At 37.9% G+C, this 13,416-nt stretch overlaps 1 protein-coding gene and 1 long non-coding RNA gene across 2 annotated transcripts in view; one reads left to right on the top strand and one right to left on the bottom strand.

Annotated features, from left to right (window-relative positions):
* Positions 1-102: 102 nt before the first annotated feature.
* Positions 103-8,856, bottom strand: LOC138743246 (uncharacterized). The gene is made up of 4 exons (XR_011344753.1): positions 8,772-8,856; positions 7,612-7,749; positions 2,249-2,323; positions 103-180 (listed from the first exon to the last, which is right to left on the bottom strand). It is a non-coding gene; the product is annotated as an uncharacterized lncRNA (long non-coding RNA).
* Positions 8,829-13,416, top strand: part of atp10b (ATPase phospholipid transporting 10B) — a 187,012-nt gene continuing 182,424 nt past the window's right edge. Inside the window, exon 1 of the mRNA XM_069898221.1 lies at positions 8,829-8,973. The gene's annotated coding sequence lies outside the window, so the exon portion shown is untranslated. The remainder of the gene's footprint in view (positions 8,974-13,416) is intronic.

The raw sequence follows: 13,416 nt of genomic DNA on the forward strand, positions 1-13,416 counted from the left end.
CTGTCCCTTTACTGCAAACTACTGGCAGGTAGTCCCTGTGTTTTTCATTGAACCTTAAATCAAGACCACAAGTGAATCAATGCCTACCTCAGTCCCCACGATTTCTTTTTGTTTTCAGGTCTGCTGGCATATTTCAGATTTATTTCCCTCTATGCTGATTTGTTTTTCAACTAAGGAATCCTGGATAAAATATGAATGTTTATGCAATTAATGTTGCAGTTTATAACCAAGGTCATTTATTAAGCTGTATAAACACATTTTTGTGTTTGAGCTGCATTTCTATTTGTTATTTCACCTGAATATGCACATCACTGCCACAGCAGGATATATTTTTTGGAGGGTTGTAATAGTGTGTGTCACGCTGTGTTTGGTTTGCACTGACACCTTGCACTGTAGCATCCAGTGGAAAGATGTAATTTTGTCTCTTGTATGATATAAAAGTAACAACACTTTTTAGAAGTAACCTAGTCACCGTATAGAAGTGGAGTCATTATTGTACCCTGGGAGTTCATTTCAGGTAGTCGGGTTACCAAAAGTGATTTAACATTGCTAAGGAAGACAATTTTTTTTACACTTTGTAAATATCAGTGACAAAACTGCACTTAAACCATCTTTAATTTGGTTGAGAAAGTTGTAGTGAACAAGTATATTGAGCTACTGCAGTCCTTGTGTGTTAGATTGCTGGTTCTAGGGTTTTCACCCAGTGAAATGATTGCAAGCTATGCCCACTAAAATTCCCAGCTTATACAATTCTGTTCTAAGCCAACATTTTTCCGTAAGCTGGACCTTGTATGTCAAAGTGCTGCAGGTGTCTCTTGAGCCGCAGTTTGGCCACCCCCAGCACTAGAAGATAAGAACCATAATTTGGTTAGTCTACACTTATTGTTCTGGATGCCTCATTATAGAAAGGACTTGGAAGCTTCAGAGAGGTTGCCGAGGAAATTTACCAGTATACTGTCTGGATTAGAGAACATTTCTTGAGAGAAAAGGTGGAGGGTCCTTGTCTTTTATTTCTGGAGTGATGGAAGATGAGAGGCAACTTAATAGAAGTGTACAAGATTATGAGAGGCAATAGATAGGGTGGACAGCCAGCACCTTTTCCATGGTGCAAATACCAGAGGAAATAGATTTCAGACAAATGGAGTCATCAGGTAGATTTTACACTAAGAGTGCTGGGAGTCGAGAACACCTTGCAGGAGATGGTGGTGGACGCTGATGCAATAGGGTCATTTAAAAGATTCTCAGATAGGCACATGGATGCAAGAACACTGGGGGTTATATGGACACTTAAGAAGGGAATAGTCAGATTGATTGTGGGGTAGGTTTATATAGGTCAGCTCAATATAGTGTACTGAAGGTCTTGTATATGCTGTACTGTTCTATGTTCTTATACAGTCCTATCTCTTCAAAGAACATTATCTGTTGATGGATTACGTCAGATAAAAGAACAGTATCAGTATGATATAACAACATGAACAAGGGTAAGAGAAGACTGAGGTAGAATACAAACATTAGTTGTGACTCCATATGTTACCATGTGTTTCCAAATATGATCTGCAGGTTCTGATTGTGGAAGAAATAAACCCTGCTAAATTCATTATGGCTTTCTTTGACAATCTTTATGCAATGTTTATTAAGTCTGATCTATTCTTGAGTAGTCACATGGAGATTTACATGAGACACTCTAAACTTCTGATTTTTGCTCCATCTTAATGGGCAAAATATAGTTCCTGCGACTAATGAATTCTCCTCATTCCACAAAGTGAATTAATTACTAAACTATACTCCAGAAAGCTATAACACTATGTGCAGGAAAGTACTAATGTCATTGCAGATGAAGCACTTCACTACAAAATCCAATAGCTATTTTTCAAAATTGTTTTTTGAAAAAGAGCTGCCTCTCTGGCTACTGTGTATGAATTTTCTGCACCTATTGCAGGATATCATAACACAAGCAGGCTTATGGAGTTATGTTTAAAGCATTTTTGCTGAAAAAATCTGATGAGATAGAGGGGAAGTACTTTTAAATTAAAAATGCAGATTTGCAAAAGATTTTGTTTTGCTATTTGGTTTCTGCTTGATGGTCACTAACTGCCTTTTTAACAATTTAGCGCCCATTCATAATTCCATGACGACTAATCCTTTCTCTTCTGTGCAAGAGGCAGTTCCTTACAATTGTGACCAACCCACTAAAACATCAAAATCTGCAAGTTTGTCCTTGGATGACTGATTTCTGGAAACTACTCACAGATCAAAAGCATTTGTACAGCTTTGTCCAAAATATACATCCTCATGGATCAAGATTAGGAAAATCTTTATGGATCTGAAAAGAAAAATAGAAATATACACAGGAACAATTAACTATTTGCTCTTGAAAAGACAAAGTAGAATTAAACCATTCACCTCATCGAATCTGATCCACCATTCAAATCATGGCTGATGTATTTTTGCTTTCACCCCATTCTCTTAGCTTCTCCTCATAATCGTTGACAGCCTTACCAATAATGAATCTATCAACCTGTTTTAAATAAACGACGGCCTCCACAGCCATTTGTGGCAATAAATTCCATAGATTAACTGTCCTCTGGCTGAAGAAACTTCTCCTCATCTCAATTGTAATGGAGTATTCTTTTATTTTGAGGCTGTGTGCTCTTGTCTTAGACTCCACCACCAATGGAATCTTCTCCACATCCCCTCTCTCTAACCCTTTCAATATTCAGTATGTTTCAATGAGATCCATTCTAAATTCCAGCAAGTACAGGGCCAGAACCATCATACACTCCTCACATGTTAACCCGCTCATTCCTGGGATAATTCTCACAAACTTTCTCTGGAGCCTCTCCAATGCCAGTACATCCTTCTTTGGATATGGGGCCCAAAACCATTCACAATACTCCAAATGTAGTCTGACCAATTGTAGAGCGCATTGAAAGAACCAAAGACTTGTTGATCCAAACCAAGACTTTTTTGAACTAAAAGACTGGAGCATATTACAGGTAGGTTGACCAGTCCAGAATGACCTGGTCTGGCTAGGAGCAATCCTTTAAGACCTGCCAGTAGGTGTGGCTACATTCTCAGCCAATCACAGTCATCCTACACTACCATCTGTACATATACACATTGGTGATAGAATCTGTACTATCACACCAATGCCTTGTAAAGCCTCAGCATCGCATCTTTGCCTTTATATTCCAGTCTTTTTTAAATGTATGCTAACATTACATTAATCTTCCTTACTACTGAGTCAACATGTAGGCAATCCTACACTAGGATTCCTCATTCCCTTTGGACTCTGCTTTCTTAATTCTCCCTCCATTTAAAAAAAAATAGTCTACTCTATTTCTTCCCAATCTCCCATTTCTTTGCTCATTCTTTCAACCTACCCAAGTCTGTCTGAAGACTCCTTACTTCCTCAATACTATCCACCCCTCCACCTACCTTCACAGCATCCTCAAACATAGCCACAAAGATATCAATTCTGTCATCTAAATTATTTACATAGACCATGAAAAGTAGTGGATTGAACAAAGACCCCTGTGAGACAACACTAGTAGACAGTCAGAAAAGGCCCCCTTTACTCTCTCTCTCTTTGTTTCTGCCAGTCAGCCAATCTTCTATACTAGTCCCATTCGTGTTTAGCAGCATTATGTTCAGCACCTTGTCAAAGGCCTTTTGAAAATCCAAGACTTTCAGATGTATGACCTGCTCATTACTTCCTCTGAGAACTCCCAACAAATTTGTCAGGTAAGATCTCCCTTGTTTAAATAAAAAGTATCCTGACTTTCTAGCTTCCCACCACAGATGCTGCTTGACTTTGATGAGTTCTTCGAACAGTTTATTTTTCATGCTAGTTGCCACCATTTGCAGTCTCATGCCTGCTGTCAATTGAAGCATAGCCACATGTGCAACATTGCAATTTTGTGGCAGTGGTTTCGGTTGGCTACTTTTAAAGACATGATAATTATTGTGTTTCACTGAATTGATTGCCACTTAATTGGTTGAAAAATGCATCAGTACATCTTGAGGACACGAAATGTGCTATATCAAGTTATTTTTTTCTCTTTTAAATACTGTAAAATCCCTGCTGATTGGCACTTCTGGGGATTAGTAGATGCTAGATAAGCAAGTTTTCTGGTTGCTTAGACTCCCTCTTACAATGGCTAACTACTGGTAATACACCGACATTAAGAATAAACCGTTTAAAAGACAAAAATACTAGACTCTACTTTCTCTGAACAACTTCACATGCATGAATATAAAAACCTTAAGGAATTTTAAAAACATTTAACCATCACTGCATCTGCAGGTTCCTTTCCCTCCACAGAGCCGCCCGAAAGAACAATAACTTTATCAATAATGAACTCTTCATTCCCCCAAGTTTACAGATATCCTTACTAATATATATATGTGCATGTATGTCTGTTTGTCTGTTCTCCTTGCAAATCAATATGTAGCACTCTAGAAATATCCAAGGAGGTTCAGTAGGGATAACATTTGATACTGAATTCAACCTTTAAGGACATATGAAGTTCAAAAGTGTTTTTTGACCAGCTTGCACTAACTTGCATTACTGTTTACTATAATTGTGGTAACATTTGATGCTGAATGTCATGACTACATTGAATTTAACCTTTAAGGTCACATGAAGTTCAAAAAACAATTGAACTTGCATCAGGGACACCTCAGTTAGTTACAGTGCTGTCCATTAAAGTACATCCACAATAAAAACAAGTGGCCAAACCCAGTTCAATATGGGCCCAAAAAGATGAAGCAACATTGGCTGAAGCTCTTCACAAGCCCATAGAGTTAGACAAAGGAGAAAGCAAGAGACAGGAGAGAAAATTCAGTCTCACCTCACTGCTGATGCTTTTTGACATGCAAGGAAATGGAACAGCAGCAATATAGCCATCTCAGTGCCAGACCTCCAGACAAACAAGGAGCAGGCAGAGGGAAACAGAACAGCAACACCAGGCCTGCCTCAGTGCTCAGTGTGATAGTACAGATTCTATCACCAATTTGTATATGTACAGATTGTAGTGTAGCGTGACTGTGATTGGCTTAGAGTGTAGCCACACCTACTGGCAGGTCTTAAAGAATTGCTCCTAGCCAGACCAGGTCATTCTGGACTCATCGACCTACTTGTGATATGCTCCAGTCTTTTAGTTCATAAAAGTCTTGGTTTGGATCAACAAGTCTTTGGTTCTTTTGACGTGCTCTACACTCAGGCCTCCAGACAAACAAGGAGCAGGCAGCAGAAAACTGAGGAACAAATTCAAGCCTGCCTCAGCAGAGAAGAAGAATCTGCTGAGGAAGAACAAGCAAAACTCCAAGCAATGGGCAGCACCATTTACTGCAGCCAATCTGCTAAATGCTACATTCAATTACTTATTTACATTGAGTATTCTTCCATTAATGCTTTTGTGATTGGCTCCATGTCTACATTTTGCTAGAAGTCAACTTTGTTTGAACAGTGTTTCTCTGTTACAACGACTATCAATGCTGTGATTGAAAAAATATATTTATGCAGAATCACCATGAAGTTTTTTGGGTATTTTGTTTCAATCATGTAGTCAATAATGGAGTTGGTTTGTTTCCTGGGAAATGCCAGATATCCTACTAGTCTACTAATAAAGGTAAAGAATCTTACTGAGTAGGGATAGGGATTCACTTTGAGAGTCATCCCATTAGCAGTGGCATCAACCAGCTCTTCATCCTGGCAATCCATTTTATTCAAACACAACTTTATTCAAACAGCTGCTTTGAGCAAACCACAACCAAGGCCCCCTGCTGACTGAATTTTTGCTCCTATTCTTCACCAAAGGTTTATGTGTTACTTCAGAGAACATATACTTTTACAATTTAAAAAACTTTTATTTAAATTTGTATTTATTCTTATTTATTTGAATATATTTATCTTTATTTATTTCCCTCTTTTTTTTTGTTGGTTGCTGGTTGCTTGAAATCCGCATAACGGGTTTCACTGTACATGCACTTCTTTGGGTTTGTATAGCCCTATTTGCAAGGAGCAGATGTATCTTAGCAGAAAAATTTAAACGGGTGTGCCAAATTCTGAATGTTACAAAATAATAAAGTAACTTCCTGGACAATCCCACAGGGCTAATAAGTTAAGGCCTGACAGTTAAGATTTGCACAAAACTTATTGTCTATTCAGTTGGGTAGAAATAGTGATTATTACACAAGTATTGTAGGTCACATAATCTGATTTTTATAGATTTGTTATGCGTAAAACTTATTGGCTATTGCATTGTAAAATGCATACAATAAATTGTATTGAAGGTTACAACAATGTCTTGTTACTTCTAACATTCCAGTCAGGTGAAAATTAAATGAGTCATGATGAAGTGCAAAAAAAATGTAGGTGTGGTTCACCAAATAACAATGTTTCTAAAAGCATTGAATCTGTCAGTCTGATTATATGAATTAAATTATTGTACGCAAATTATACTTTTGTGGAAAGAAAGCAAGAAATGGCTCTTATTTAGTTAGGCTACAGTTATTGGTTACATTCAACACCATCATCCCCTCAATACCTCTGAATGGAAAGCCATGCAGAAGGCAGTGGACACAGCCCAGAACATCATAGGTAAAACTCTCACCAACATCGAGAAAATCTACATGGAATACACCATAGGAGAGCAGCAGCAAACATCAAGGACCCACACCAACCAGGATATGCTCTGTTCTCGCTGCTGCCATCAAGAAAGAGGTATGGATGCTACAAGGCTCTTACCACCAGGTTGCTACCCCTCCACCATTAGACTCCTAAACAACAAACACAATCAAGGGCTCATTTAAGGACTTCATACTTTGCACATTATTTATTACTGAATATTTATTTTCTGTACTGCTCAGCTTGCTTGGACTTCCTTTGTTTACATTTCTCTCTTTTGTATATGACTCTTTTCTTGAGGACAGTTTTTTTTGTACTACCTTTAAGTTGAAATTCTGCCTGTCCCACAGGAAAAAGAATCTAGGGTTGAATATGAATTCATGTATGTAATTTGGACAGGGCTGGAAAACCCATGAGATGGTACAATCATACTTTATCATACTTTTAGTGATACATCTGTTTGAAGCTCTAAAGGGGCACATACATCAGCAATGCTGCTCTGTAATTTGGAATAACAAGCATAGAAGCTCATTTATTTCTCCATTAATTTTGTGTTCATCAAGATGACAGAGCGAGTTGAAAATATACTTTCTTCTTGATGCCAACATCAAAGCCTTCTTGCTGTCAACTGCAGGAATTCGTGACTCCTTGCAGAACACGTTGATTAACCTAGATTAAGTTCAGAGAACTTCCATCTACACTTCACTCATTTTGTTTCTCAAGTCAAGTATTTTTTCTCTTTTTATTTTTAAAGATTATTTGTTTTTAAACTGGTTGGATGCAAGTGTCTCATCATTAGAGCCGATTTTTAAAAAATGGTACCAAATACAAGAGAAAGTTGCAACTAATAATTTATCTTAGATTAAGAAATATTATGGTGTAGTGGGCCGATAGCCGCATAGAGCAGTAAGCTGAACTGTCGCCTGTGCAGCTCGCCGAGCGACTGTGCAGTGCCGCGGGACTGATCATTGCTCACTCACCTGGCCTGGGCAGCGCTTCAGGCTGGGTCACAGAACACTGGAGAATTGGGTACTCGCCTTCAAGGTGATGCGGGGCTCCCGCCGTCCTTATTTTAAGACACGAGCCCTGCAGGGGATGTCACTTCCGGTTCCGGGAGTCTGGGCCAGGAGGGATTTAAAAGAGGAGGCAAATTCAAATAAAGCATCTTTGATAGCTAACATTGTGTCTGGTGTATTCATTTAGTAACTGTACTGGAGAAGTCGCTGCAATGGAACAAATCTACTAAAATATCATGGCATTCTCTCATACCTTGAAGGGCTCAAGCCTGAAACGTTGGTTATATATTTCTACCTTGGCTACATAAAGGACACTGTTTTTCCTGCTGATCTTCTCCAGCATTTTGTGTTTTTTACTTCAACTATTGTTGCTTACAGATTTTTGTGATTTATTTATGGAATGCATTTTGATAGTTTGCTCCCCAAATTCCCCTCTTATAAGGCCTGCCCTCTTGCACGTTACATATGAGGAAATAGAGGACTGGATGGTTTGATCCTTAATGTCAATAGGCACCTTTCAGAATCAAGGTCATAGTGTCAAGCAGCACAGAACAGACCCTTCTGCCCAATATATGCATGCAGACTTTCTTAGCCTGCATTTATTCCATATCTTTCTAAAGCCTAGCGGTACTCCACTGAAAGCCTTGCCCCAGAATGATCTGATGGCTGTTGACAACTTATCTAGACTATTTTAAAGGACTATCTGCTGAAGGATTTTACACCTCCCCCCGCAAAATAAAGTAGAATCAAATAATTTGTTTTTTTTAAAAAGTATATATATTGAGTTAAAGCACTAAGCACAAATAGATAATTCCAATAATAAGACAAAATAATTCAGACATTTAATTGTGGTCAACCACTTCACTCAGTAACCCTCATCCCTGCCGATCCCTTCACCTGAATGAAGTTTTAATTTGATAAAGGCAAATACAGTTAAATGTCTAGCACTCCTCACAGAAACCTACGACACCTGGTATTTCTTGGTGATCTCCTCTCCAAGTACTGACCCATCCTGTGCTTGGTTAGCTTCCAAAATCAGACAATCCCAGGCATGTCATTGTGAGCTTTTAAGTTAATTTGAAAGCAATTAAATCAAATTAGTATTTCTAAATTGATTAACCAACCTCGTTCGATATCTCAAAATCTGTACTCCATTTATCTTAACTGGTATGTCTGCTTCCTTCATTACGTTACCAATTTAAGTTTTCCTTTTCTTGTTTTTAAAAGAGTAGTTTTAATTAAGTAAATAAATCAAATGCTTGAAAAGAATGTTGTGGAAATAAACCTGTAGCTTTTGAGTACATGAAATCAATGATCATCTCTGAAGTAAGTAAAGATTTTTTGAATTTTTTTTTTTTGTTTTGTTTGTGACTTCCTGAGAAGGTGTAAGAAGGTATGAATTCCATAGTTATGCTGTAATAATGAGGGTGTGACTGTTTGTTGGAAAACTTGGGTAAGGTTTCCAGCTGATTTGTTTCAGGGTAATTTATTAAAACTCTGTGAAACACAACAGTAAACAATTGAGCCACATACGAAGGACCTGATCTATCAAATAAAGGTGACAGAATTTCTCAGAAAAAGCCAAGTTTTCCCGGAACTGTGTTAATATTCTTAAGTTCTGTTCAATTGTATCTTGATTTTTTTTTCTCTCTGAGCTCCTATTTGCTTATGGTGAGTTCTTGTTAAAGTTTGTTTGTACTCTCTGGCAATTTGTATTGGTTTAAGCAATAAAATCAAATGAGTGTAGGAAAGAAATAAAACTGGTGATGCAGTATGAGAGGGAGGCTTTTTTAAATTACATTGTTCTTCTCTTTTAAAAGAGGAAATAACTTTAAAAACTGGATTAGGATAGGTACCATGCATGGGAGTGTTAGCAGGTATGTGCCCTTCTCATTGTGAAAGTTGCACTTGTGGATTCATGTGTGCCAGACAGAAGAGATTACTGGTATTTTGTCTGCAATTTTGTTCACTAAATCAAATATTTTTTTTAAATGTATTTTACCTTTTTCTCAACTGTAAAATAATTGCTATGAATGCTTGTACTTATCTCAAAAGGAAAGCCTTTCAGTTTACAGTGATTATTATGAAGTAAGAATTAGTTTCTCAAAATTGCTACAAAATATTTGAGTTCTTTAATGATGGTTCCTGAATGGAACGTAGAACCAGTTTGACCAGCTACAGGATGTTTAATTGGGAAGGGTATTTCACAAGGGTGAAATGAATATAGGATGAAGTGCACAGAGTAAATCAAAAATAGAATGGAAAATATTAAAATTGATTATTTGAGTGAAGCCTCAGAAGATGTGCTTAAATGCATGCTTTTTAAAAAACTTAAACTCAATGAAGAATTGTAAAAAGAAAGAGGATGACAGGACAGACCAACCCACAGCAAATGTGCCAATGGTTCCCGCTCCCATCTTGCTATCCAAAAGTGGTCCGTGGGGTAAAAAAAAACCCCGAATAATTTGGGAAGGGGGTGAGGGGAAACACCTGCAAATGCACACAACACAAATTTCCCTCTCAACAGACTGTAAACTTTGTTCTACATCAACTCCCATTGAGATCCCCAAATTAGGACCTTGTGTGGTCTCTTCTGTTAACCTGTCTTCCAATGTGCACCTACAAATGTTTTTCTCTCACTAGCAGCCTGTTCCTTTTCCTCCTTCCTCTCTCTATTTGGGAGAAATAAACTAACAAGGTTAAAATCAGCAAGTCTCCTGATAGCCTGTATCCTAGGGTCTTTAAAGAAGTGGATACATTGGTTGTAACCCATCAAAATTTATAGATACTGAAGACGTTGCAGAGTATTGGGAAATCACAAATATACTGCCACTGTTCAAGAGAGGAAGACAATACACAGGAAACAAAATGGATACAGAAGACTGCAGATGCTGCAATCTGGACCAATAAAACAAACTACTTGACCCACTGAAATCATTCTGCATTTTGTTTTTTGTTGCAGCAAGAAATTAAAGACCATTGTGAACATCTCTCATTGTGAAAAACCATATTTATTCAGAAGTAAATAGCAGGTCATTTAAAAATATTATTGCAGTAAAGCAACATCAACATGGCTTTATGAAAAGAAATAGAGTTTAATGGACTTGCTGGAGTTTATTGAGGTGGCCAATCAGGACCAGTAGATGTAGAGTATTTGAATTATCAGATGTGCAACCAAAAATGTTGCTGCACAAGATTACAGACTGCAGCTTTGGGATTAATATATTAGTGGGATTGGTTAACTAACTCATGGACAGTTGAGTTAAATGTGCTTATGGCTGGGATGAAGCACTTTTGATTGATTGGTAATTAAATGATAATGGTGAGGAGGGATATGGGAAATAAGATTAATGTTAATGGTTATCATGCTTGACATCCACAAGTTGGACCAAAATGCCCATTTCTATGCTATGATTTTCTAAGATTTTTGGGGGAGATTGACAGGATGAATGCTGAATAGGCATTTCTTTTAGTGAGTGTCCTAAGAACCGTGGGCAATAATTTCCAAATAAGGTGATGCAGATTGGGAAGAATTTTGTTTTCTGAGGAATGTAAATATTTGGAATCCTCTATCCCAGAGAACTGTGGAGAAAAAAAATCGTCAAGGATTTTCTTTTTATTCTCTCTGTATTGCACAGTCAGTTTGTTTACATTTGTTATCTCTTTACAGTTCTTTTATTTGTTTACATGTTTACGCTGTGTACAGTTTATTTATTGCACCTCCAATTAATGGTAATTTTACTGCGCCTGCAGTAAAAGGAATCTCAGGGTTGTATGTGATGTACTCTAACAATAAATCTGAAAAGATTTGACAAATATACCATCTGCATGGGTGGGGGGAGGGGAGAATGCTGGAAAATGATGTTGCAGCCAAGATGAATTTTCCCCATAACTTGTGTTCCTCTGCTTGTTCCTTTAACTTCCCTGCCTCCCCGCCCCCAACCTTATCATGGCTTTTCTCTCTTCTCTTCCATCACCCACCTCCTGCAAATTGCGAGACATTTTAAGAGCAAATAAAAAAAAATCTATTTATGCCTTCTAATGTCACAAATTTATTGTGTTGATGAATGAACAAGATAATGATTATAGACACAGGCAGCATTTCCTGGCACTGAAATGCAAATACAGTTTCTGCTACTTTCTATGTTAAAAAGCACAATTGATTATTGTTGACGAGCATGAAGATCAACAAGAGTGTTTTCAAGAGTAAGTTCCTCGCCTCTTGAGAGATTTCTTTTCTCAGAAACTGAAGCAGCTTGATTTTTTGACCAATTTGAATTTCATTGATTTTGTGTATGTGTATCGGTTGGTGAAGCATGGTTGCATTACCATGGCTGGCACTTCAGATTCTTCTAAGGTGTTTGTAAAAAGTAGCAGAAAGTGTACTTTGATTGTGAAAGGCAGGAGTATCGTTGAGTAAAAGCAAGTATGTCTATCTGACCTCCGATACAGGAAACTGGCCAGCAAAATAGAAGCTACCATCCACTTTAAGACATATTAAAACTGTTCCTTGACAAAATTACTGGAGCACATTACTTGTAATTCAAAATAGGCAAGTATGAACTAATTTTTTTTAAAAATCTGACTTGCATCCTGGTCAACTGCATTGATATCTGCATATAAAGCAGGAATAGGGTTTGGAAAAGCATGATCTGCTGCAATGGTATTGAATTGTGGTCGAGGCTTGAAGAGGTGCATTTTCCAATCCTGCACTTATTTTCTATAATTATAGGTTACAACCACAAAAAAAATTGTGACTGCTTAGTCTCAAGTTCTACCTCGAATAAAGCTAATTGATTGATGCCTACAATCCAGTACCATTTGAAATGCTGGGTTTTAAAATTGGTTAAATTGGTACTTAGTTAAGACTAGAATTGAAGGTTGCATGAATAAATATGGGTATTGGATGAACAAGAGATGTTTATCACTCAAAGATTGGCAGGTGCACGGAATGCACTGCCAGCCACAGAGGTGGGGACAGGTGCAATAAAGCTTTTAAGAGACTATTAGATAGGTACATGGAGCTGAGAAAAACGAAGGGTTATGCTATAGGGAAATCCTAGGCAATAGATTAATAGGTTGATACTGAAAGGTGAATTGAAGGGTCTTTACTATTGAAAATCTTTTCAAAGATTTCCATGTTCCATAAAATTTGAACACCCGTGCATTATCCTGTTTGCTATTCTGTAGACTAGAATGTTGCTAGGAATTCTGATTTTATTTTTCTTTGGAATATTATCTGTAGAAGAATCCAAACACATCAAGGGAATGAGAAATAAACAAGTCAATGAGATATTATTTTGTTTGGTTTCCTCAGCTCTGGACCTTTATATCTCCAACTGCCACCGGGACATCAGCTGTCTCAACATCACTACCCCCCTCTCCTACTCCAACCTCACCTCCTCAGAACGCTCTGCCCTCCACTCTCTCCGCAACAACCATAACCTCATTATCAAACCCATAGACAAAGGTGGTGTTTTTGTAGTCTGGTGCACTGACCTCTACCTTACTGAGGCCAGTCAACAGCTCTCAGACACCTCCTCCTATCAACCCCTCCCACATGACCCCACCATCACCCATCAAGCCACCATCTCCAATACTATCTATCAGAGCCAGCACCACCAGGCTGAGGAACAGCTTCTTCCCACGGGCAGTGAGAATGCTAAATGACAAAAGGAGCTGGTCACACTAACCATCCGTGACTCTCATTTGTACAAAGCAATATTTATTATTTGTCTGGTTGCATGTCTGCATGTTTTGTGCTGAGGA

This window comes from Narcine bancroftii, chromosome 9 (assembly GCF_036971445.1).
Source record: "Narcine bancroftii isolate sNarBan1 chromosome 9, sNarBan1.hap1, whole genome shotgun sequence".
Lineage (NCBI taxonomy): Eukaryota > Metazoa > Chordata > Chondrichthyes > Torpediniformes > Narcinidae > Narcine > Narcine bancroftii.